This window comes from Amblyraja radiata, chromosome 43, assembly GCF_010909765.2.
Source record: "Amblyraja radiata isolate CabotCenter1 chromosome 43, sAmbRad1.1.pri, whole genome shotgun sequence".
NCBI lineage: Eukaryota > Metazoa > Chordata > Chondrichthyes > Rajiformes > Rajidae > Amblyraja > Amblyraja radiata.
In genome coordinates this window covers 7,068,210-7,078,108 of record NC_045998.1, presented here as the reverse complement: position 1 = coordinate 7,078,108, position 9,899 = coordinate 7,068,210, and positions in this window count along the sequence as shown.

Sequence of the window (9,899 nt, the reverse complement as noted above, 5' to 3'; positions counted from 1 at the left end):
CCCAATTAATGTTCCCCAAGATAAATTCATAGCCTGGGATAAAATGATCTCTAGATTAATTTGGAATAGCTAAAAAACAAGAATAAAACTAACAACACTTCAACTGCTGAAAAGCAAGGGTGGAATGGCTTTACCAAATCTGAGGAAATACTTTTTGCAGCTCAACTCAGACCTCTGGCTTGTTGGTGTAGACTTGATTATGAATCTCGATGGAAATAAATGGAAAGGGAGATACAGGGTTACCAGACCCAGATTTTGGTGGGAGACAAATATCTGAGAGGGGCTTTGAAACATGCTATGGATCCAATAGTAGCATTTACGTTAGAAATATGGAATGTTATAGTGGAAAAATACAGATTAAAAAGAGAGGTTCACGCATTGAAGTGGTTCGCATATGACTCAAAGTTTAAGCCAGGGCTGTATGATTCAAGATTCAAAGAATGGGCACAAAAAGGCATAACGGCAATGTATACAGTTTCAGAAAATGGCGAGTTTATGAGCTTCCAAGATTTAAAGTCAAAGTATGGTCTTGAAAACAAAGATTTTTTTAGATACTTGCAATGAAGAGACTACTTTACAAAAGAGATAAGGCCAGAATTAGATGAAACTTCAAATAATGTGATCAAGGTGATTGTGGATGCATACAAACAGAAGGGGTCTTGGGTCATCTCTGCTTTCTACCAAGCTCTGGTGGGAAGCGGAGGAGAATCAACGCTCTACATCAAAACAAAATGGGAAGCAGAATTAAAGATTCAAATAACAGAAGAAGAATGGTATCAAATGTGTGAAACACAGTGTTCATTCACAAGCTCACTAGTATGGCGAGAATTTTTGCTGGAAGAATCTATCTCGCTTTTTTATAACACCCAAAAGAAAAAGCAGACAACTTGCTGTCCAACAACACTGTTGGAGGCTGTGTGGGAGTACGGAGGCAGACCACTCGCATATTTTCTGCAACTGTGTAAAGATAAGGCCATACTGGGAAAGTGTTAATGCAGTTGTAAAAAATATCTTGGGTTATAAAATCCCAAATACCTGCCCTGTGATGTATCTGGGGCGTATTAAAGATATTGTAAAAATAGAAGATACATATTTGATTGCAGCAAGTAAGAAGGCCATTACCAGGCAGTGGCTTAATGAAAAAAGTCCAAAACAGGAACAGTGGTTAGAAATTGTGCGAGCCATCTTTAATATGGAAACATTGACATATTCCTTGAGTCATGGAGAATTCATTTGAGAAGATCTGGAAAAATGGACTGTTTATTTGAGCCATGACACCAATTAGATAAATGCCAAGCTAGATATGGAAAGATAGTGTTATATAGAACTAGATGGTATGTTTGTGTGAATATTGAATTATCTCCAGATAACTAATCAATGTAATGTTTTTTTTTTAAATTTGGTAAGTGAAACACACGGTTATTCCTATTTTTTATTTATTCACTTTTTTTTTTTTTCCCCTATCTACTTATTGTTTTTATTTTAATTCTTGTTTTTTTTAATGTTTTATTTATGGTGATGGTGTTAGAAACATAGAAACATAGAAAGTAGGTGCGAGAGTAGACCACCAGGTCCGTCGAGCCCGCACCGCCATTCGCTCATGGCTGAACACTAAACAGACACACTTACCCACAAACAGTAGACACAAGACACAGAACACAAGACACTACCCTCCCCTTTATACCGCTATCACCCCTCTCCACCCCAAGAACCGCGTGATCTCCTGGGGGAGGCAAAAAACCGGATAAAAACCCAGGTCCAATTCGGGAAAAAAATCCGGGAAATTCCTCTCCGACCCCAATCCAGGCGATCGACACTTGTCCAGGAGATCACTCAGGTCTTACTATACTAACCATACCTAGGTCCATATCCCTGCCCTCTCCCCGTAGCCCCTTATCCCCTTGGCAGCTAAAAAACCATCTATTTTAGACTTAAATATATTTAACGTTTCTGCTTCCACTGCTCCCTGGGGCAGTGAATTCCATAAATTAACCACCCTCTGGGTGAAGAAGTTCTTCCTCATCTCAGTTTTAAAAGAGCCCCCCCTTATTCTGCAACTATGTCCCCTAGTTCTAGTTTCCCCGATCATTGGGAACATCCTCGGTGCATCCACCCGATCAAGGCCCCTCACGATCTTATATGTTTCAATGAGATCGCCTCTCATTCTTCTAAACTCCAAAGAGTAGAGTTCCAGCTTACTTAACCTTTCCTCATATGTCAATCCCCTCATTGCAGGAATTAATCTTGTAAACCTTCGCTGCACTGCCTCCAGGGCTAGTACATCCTTTCTTAAGTATGGACCCCAGAACTGTACACAGTATTCCAAATGTGGTCTCACTAATACTGTGTACAGCTGCAGCAAGACCTCCGTGTTTTTATACTCAATCCCCCTAGCAATAAAGGCCAAAACTCCATTGGCCTTCCTGATTGCTTGCTGCACCTGCATACTGACTTTTAGTGATTCATGTACTAATACCCCTAGATCCCTTTGCGTTGCATTACAACGCAGCTCCTCCTCATTTAGAAAATAACTTGCCCTATCATTTTTTTCCCAAAGTGAATGACTTCACATTTACTAGTATTAAATTTCATCTGCCAAGTTGTTGCCCACTCACCTAGCTTATCTATATCCTTCTGCAGACTCTTCCTATCCTCCTCATCCCCTACTTTTCCTCCCATTTTTGTATCGTCCGCAAATTTTGATATATTACACTTGGTTCCCTCCTCCAAATCATTTATATAAATTGTGAACAACTGGGGTCCCAGCACCGACCCTTGCGGAACCCCGCTAGTTACCGGTTGCCATCCCGAGTATGAACCATTTATCCCCACTCTCTGCTTCCTATTTGTTAGCCAATCCTCTACCCATGCTAATATATTACCCCCAATCCCATAATTTTTTATTTTTAGCAATAGTCTCTTATGTGGCACCTTGTCAAAAGCCTTTTGGAAGTCCAAGTATACCACATCCACCGGTTCCCCTTTATCCACCCGGGTTGTTACTTCCTCAAAGAATTCGAGCAGATTCGTTAAACAGGATTTCCCCTTCACAAAACCATGCTGGTTCTGTCCGATGAAGTCATGTTTATCCAAGTGCCCCATTAGTGTTTCTTTAATAATTGTCTCTAACATTTTACCCACCACCGATGTTAGACTAACCGGTCTATAGTTACCCGCCTTCTGTTTACTTCCTTTTTTAAATATAGGTGTTACATTGGCCATTTTCCAATCCACTGGGACCGTTCCTGCCTCCAGGGAGTTTTGGAAAATTATCACCAATGCATCCACAATCCCCACCACTATCTCCCTCAAGACCCTTGGATGTAATCCATCAGGCCCAGGGGATTTATCCTCCTTCAGTCTCATTAATTTCCCTAATACCACCTCCTTGGTGATCTTAATAGTATTTAGCTCCTCCATTCCTACCGCCCCCTGTTTATCCAGCGTTGGAATATTTTTTGTGTCTTCTATGGTGAAGACTGATACAAAATACTCGTTTAATGCCTTTGCCATTTCCATGTTCCCCACCAACAACTCTCCAGTCTCACCCTCCAATGGACCAACGTTCACCTTAGCCACCCTTTTTCTTTTTATATAGCTATAAAAACTCTTACTATTAGTTTTTATGTTGTTCGCTAAATTCCTTTCATAGTCTATTTTCCCCGTCTTAATTAATCTCTTAGTTATTTTTTGCTGACCTTTAAATGCTTCCCAATCCTCTACCCTCCCACTATCTCTGGCTACCTTATATGCCCTTGCCTTCAGCCGAATACTATCCTTTATAGTTTTACTGAGCCATGGCTGACTGTTCTTACCCTTACCCCTTTTTTTCTTCATAGGAATAAATTTTTCTTGAAGGTTATACAGTAGATCCTTAAACGTACACCACTGCTCATGTACCGTCTTATTCTTGAGTCTGCTATCCCAGTCAACTTTGATCAGCTCAGTCCTCATACCTTCATAATCCCCCTTATTTAGACTAAGCACCCTAGCCTGAGTTTCAACCTGCTCCCCTTCTATTTGAATATGGAATTCGACCATATTGTGGTCACTTGTTCCCAACGAGTCCCTAACTATGACATTTTTAATTAATCCTGCTTCATTACACAGGACCAGATCCAAGATTGCCTCCCCCCTTGTCGGTCCTGTGACATACTGTTCTAGGAACCAGTCTCTAATACATTCTATAAACTCTTCCTCTAGTCTACCCTGCCCAGTTTGGTTTGCCCAATTAATATGAAAATTGAAGTCCCCCATGATTACAGCAGTTCCCTTTTTACATGCATCAACTATTTGCAGATTTATGTTCTGACTAACAGCGTCACAGCTATTTGGAGGTCTATAAATTACACCCACTAGTGTTTTTTTCCCCTTGTTATTCTCTATCTGTACCCAAGCTGTTTCACTATCCTGATCCTTCAACGCAATATCCTTCCTCTCTATTGCCGTTATTCCCTCCCTTATTAAAAGGGCCACCCCTCCTCCCTTTCTTTCCTGTCTATCTTTTCTAATTGTCGAGTACCCCTCTATATTTAACTCCCAGTCCTGAGCCCCTTGCAGCCATGTCTCCGTAATGGCCACGATATCATAACTATATATACTTAATTGCACCGTTAATTCATTTATCTTATTTCGAATACTCCGTGCATTTAGATAAAGCACTTTCAGATGATTTTTACTACCCTTCCTTTCCGTTTTTGCCCCTTTTACATCTAGAGCTTTATCTTCACACATTCTGGATCCTCCTGTCACATTTTGATTTTCCGCTTCCCTAGCCTCCCTAGATGAGCCCTCCAATCTATCCTTCCAAAGCACTGCTGTAATATCTTCCCTGACTAGCAATGCAACACCACCACCTCTTGCCCCTCCAATTCTATCACACCTGAAGCAACGAAATCCTGGAATATTTAGTTTCCAATCACAGCCCTCCTGCAACCATGTTTCACTGATCGCCACAACATCATACTTCCAGGTGTCTATCCAGACTCTAAGCTCATCCACCTTTCTTACAATGCTCCTAGCATTAAAATATGCACATTTAAGAAACCCCCCGTCTCTTCTTCTCTGTTTATTTCCTTTTTTTTCTTTCTCCTCTTGTGTCCGAGTGCTTCCCTTTTCTGCTTCCTGCCTCCCATTCGGTCTACTAGCTTTCTCTATTTGAGTCCCTCGCCCCAACCATTCTAGTTTAAAGTCTCCCCAGTGACCTTTGCAAATTTCCCCGCCAGGATGTTGGTCCCCCTCGGGTTCAAGTGCAACCCATCCTTTCTGTACAGGTCCCACCTTCCCCAAAAGAAGTCCCAATGATCCAGAAACTTGAATCCCTGCCCTCTGCACCAGTCTTTCAGCTGTTGCACTGTTTTGTATATATCTCTGAAAAATCAATCAAAATTTAAGTGAAAAAATAGGTGACGGTAGTGGAAATGGCAGAGGATGATGTGTTGTATGTAGAGGCTGGTGGGGTGAAAGATGAGAATCAATGGATCTGTTCTATCTGGGGGCAGGGGAGTGAGTGCAGAACTACAGGACACAAAGGATATAGGGGCAGGATGGAAGGAGGTGTACAGATAACATTGGAAGTCAGTAGGTTTGCAGTAGATGCCAGTCTATTGCCTGTCCTCTTTGAGGGAGACAGAGAGATCAAGAAGAGGGAGAGGGGTCAGCATTGTGCCACGTTTTTACGGACATTTTCAACTTCCCACTTCTGAGGTCTGAGGTCCCCACCTGCTTTAAAAGGGCATCAATTATTGTCCAAGAAGAGTAAGGTGACTTGCCTCAATGACTATCGACCAGTGGCACTAACGCCGGTGGTGATGAAGTGCTTTGAGAGGCTGATCATGGAGCAAATCAACTCCTACCTCGACAAAAGCCTGGGCCCACTGCAGTTCGCTTACCGCCACAACAGATCAACGGTGGATGCGATCTCGCTGGCCCTCCACTCCGCACTGCACCACTTGGACAAGTCAGGATGTTATTCATCGATTACAGCTCGGCATTCAACACAATCATCCCCTCCAAACTGGTTACCAAACTCGCAGAACTGGGTCTCTGCACATCCCTCTGCAACTGGATCCTCGACTTCCTCATCCACAGACCACAGTTTGTTCGTATTGGTGGAAATGTGTCAGCCTCGATAACAATCAGCACGGGAGCACCTCAAGGCTGTGTGCTCAGCCCCCTGCTGTACTCACTCTATACCCATGACTGCGTAGCCAACCACAGTGCGAACTCCATCATCAAGTTCGCTGACGACACCACTATTGTGGGGCGTATCACTGATGGGGATGAGTCAGAATATAGAAGGGAGATCGAGCAACTGTCCATATGGTGCCAGCGCAATAACCTGGCCCTCAACACCAGAAAAACCAAGGAACTGATTGTGGACTTTGGAAGGAGTAGGAGGGGGACCCACAGCCCCATTTATATTAACGGGTCGATTGTTGAAAGGGTCAAGAACTTCAAATTCCTGGGCGTGCACATCTCTGAAGATCTTTCCTGGTCCGAGAACACTAACGCAATCATCAAAAAAGCTCATCAGCGCCTCTACTTCCTGAGAAGATTACGGAGAGTCGGTTTGTCAAGGAAGACTCTCTCTAACTTCTACAGGTGCACAGTAGAGAACATGCATCAGGTTGCATCATGGCTTGGTTTGGCAATTTGAGCGCCCTGGAGAGGAAAAGACTACAAAAAGTAGTAAACACTGCCCAGTCCATCATCGGCTCTGACCTTCCTTCCATCGAGGGGATTTATCGCAGTCGCTGCCTCAAAAAGGCTGGCAGTATCATGAAAGACCCACACCATCCTGGCCACACACTCATCTCCCTGCTACCTTCAGGTAGAAGGTACAGGAGCCTGAAGACTGCAACAACCAGGTACAGGAATAGCTACTTCCCCACCGCCATCAGGCTATTAAACCTGGCTCGGAGGGCCGCGTCAAGGTTTTCACTACACCGGGTGAGGCAACGTCATTTCTGAACACAGAGTTAAAAGACATATCTTAAAAACTTTGACGCCACTCTGAGTGTTCAGAGGGTTGATTATGTTTCAACATGACTCTTTGTAGTTCAGAGAATTCAATTGGTCTGTATGAGACTGTCAATTTATTTAATTCAGCCGTGGCTGGCGGCGGAGCTTCTTGTAGCTTTATTCAGCTAGACACTTTTTTGTTTTTGTTGTTGGAGGTACTCACCTCGCGTGCGTTTAGCGGCCCCAGGCTTAGAGGGACACCCGTGCTTCGTTTGGGGATGCACTCTGTGGGTGGGTAGGGAATATGTTTAGGGGGTTGTGTGAGTGTGGTGTTTTGCACCACAATGTGTGGTGTTTATGTGTTTTTTATTGTCTTTTGTGTTTTTTTGGAGGAATGTCAGATCGTCTTTGTCTCAGGGATAATGTCAGTACCTGACAGCACTGCACATAGCAGCATTAATAACAACTTAACTTTAGTCTCATGGAATGTGAAGGGTCTTGGTCATGTAATTAAAAGGGGTCGCGTTTTCTCACATCTCAAATTATTGAAGTCGGATATAATTTTTATACAAGAAACGCACATCGGGGTAAACGAACAGGGTAAACTGAAAGCAAACTGAATTTCTCAGGTTTTCCAAGCACCTTTTACTCATAATGCCAGAGGGGTTGCTATTCTTTTTCGTAAAAGTATTACATTTCGCCTTGAATCTATGATAGCAGACCCTTATGGCAGATACTTAATGATTTCAGGTCACATAAATTCACTTCCAATAACTATGTTTAATATCTATGCCCCAAATGTTGATAATCCTGATTTTTTGCATAACATTTTTGATATGATACCAGCCTCTAGCCCTAATGTCATTATTGGAGGTGACTTCAATTGTTATTTAGACCCAATCCTGGACAGGCTCTCAACAAAACCGGCTCCTACCATAGCTTCAGTGCAAACTTTAAATTATTTAACTAAGACTAGGAACATGGTTGACATTTGGCGATTGCAGCATCCTACTAACAGAGATTTATCTTTCTATTCTCATGTCAACAAATCCTACACCAGGATTGACTAATTTTTGATTTTGTCTGAATTACTTTGCCCACAAGTATCAACACAATATACAGTAGACAATAAAAAATAAAACATAAAACATAATTTAGATGAGCCAATGGGAACCTAGAAATTGCAAGTTATTCAAAAGTTGGACTGTCAGGTGTCTCCAATGGTGGTCGGGAGGGACTGGACAAGAAAGACAATAGAGAAAACTAATTGGGTCTATGTTCAGGGAAAACCAGAGAGCCTCACGACCTTCCTGGAGGAGTATTGAGGTGTAGGGGGCTTGGACATAGCAGAGGGATTACAAAGAATGTTGATGAACAGACATTGAGGTCTGACATAGGATGCAGCCCTGTGGAATACACTGGTGAGGAAGGTATAGGGTGATTTCACGAAAGGTCACTGGAGCGTAGTTCCGCACCCACGTGACCGCAAAATTTAACTGGGGGATAAGCGTCACTTCCGGTACATGTTAGTGAATGGGAAAACACGCACTTTCACACACGTTAAAAACATCGAAAACGAGCTGCAATTAACTGTGCCAGTCGGGGTGACCATGAGGCACAGCTACCTAAATTTACAGTTAAAAAAAAAAATAGAAACTAAGGTAAATTCAAGAGGGAGCTGAAGGTGCAAAAACAGCGGAAGTTGTTAGCGGACATTTGTCGTGGAGATTTAAAGATCCAAAATATCGGGAATTATCGCGTTTTCTCGCTGCATTTCATCAAAAGTAAGGCATTATTGGCTTTGTTATCTTTATTCATTTGTTAGATGAAAAGTATTAAAAGTTAGAAATCCTTCAGTAAAATTGCAAAATCGCCCATAGTTCTCAGGTGGGTTTTAACATGCAAAATGAAAACGCTTCTGAAGCTCCATTTACCATTTAAATAATCGTAAACTCTCAATGCGTTTGGAAATAAATGCAAGCTAAGGAATGGGATAATTGTCAGCTGTTAGTTGGACAAAATCAGGAGATTTTATTATTTGCCAAAATATATTTCTCAATGTTTCTTGTTTAAAGCCTGCACAATCACCCAAACTACTTATTTATTTATGTCGCAATGTGAGTACAAACTTCCCCAAGCCCTGCCTTGCAATCACAGTGGGCACTACATTGAGAAATATATTTTGGCTAAAAAGAGGTGGGACTATCATTGTTTGAAATAGTTGAATTCCACATCACTTTCATTGGTTAGCTGATATCCAGGGATTGCAGTGTTTCGCAAAACTCGTAAATTATATAAATCTTACCATTAATGACAGAAATAAAAAGTTATCCTTGTTTATGAATTTCGATGTTGCAATATTTAAAATTGAGTGGGTTGGTGGAATATCTGCGGGGCCGAGTTATTTTTCGCGCTTTAATGGTGCCGGTGAAAGCAGAGGGCCTCATAATGGGGCCGAAGAGCAATCAGCTGGCGAGGTTTGCTTGGGTCGTGTACACGCATTTTGAGTCGTTATGAGATTTATAACATAAATAGATCCACCCGAGACGTTGGATCAGCGGCGTGTGATTCCGTTCAGCAACAGCGGGCGCGGAACCGTGCTAAATAAAGTCCCGCTGATAGCCCGGGCCTCCGCTGTGAAGGGATAAGAAACAGCTGGGCAAAGCACGTGAAGGACAAGACAACCCAGTGACCCAAAGGCTGTTTCAGAGCCACTCGCTGTTTTTGTGAAGCGCCGAACCCGTGGAAAAGGCGCAATAAAGACGTGTCATTGAGGTTAGAACGCGTCACAAGGGGATTCACATGGTAACCGGGTCCGTCCGGGACACTGGAGCCCGTGGGGTCAGACTCCGCTCGGCAGCTGTGACTGCGGTGCCAGTTGTGGTAAGAAAGGCCGGGACCATAATGTAAGAGGACAATTAACAGGACACAGCTCT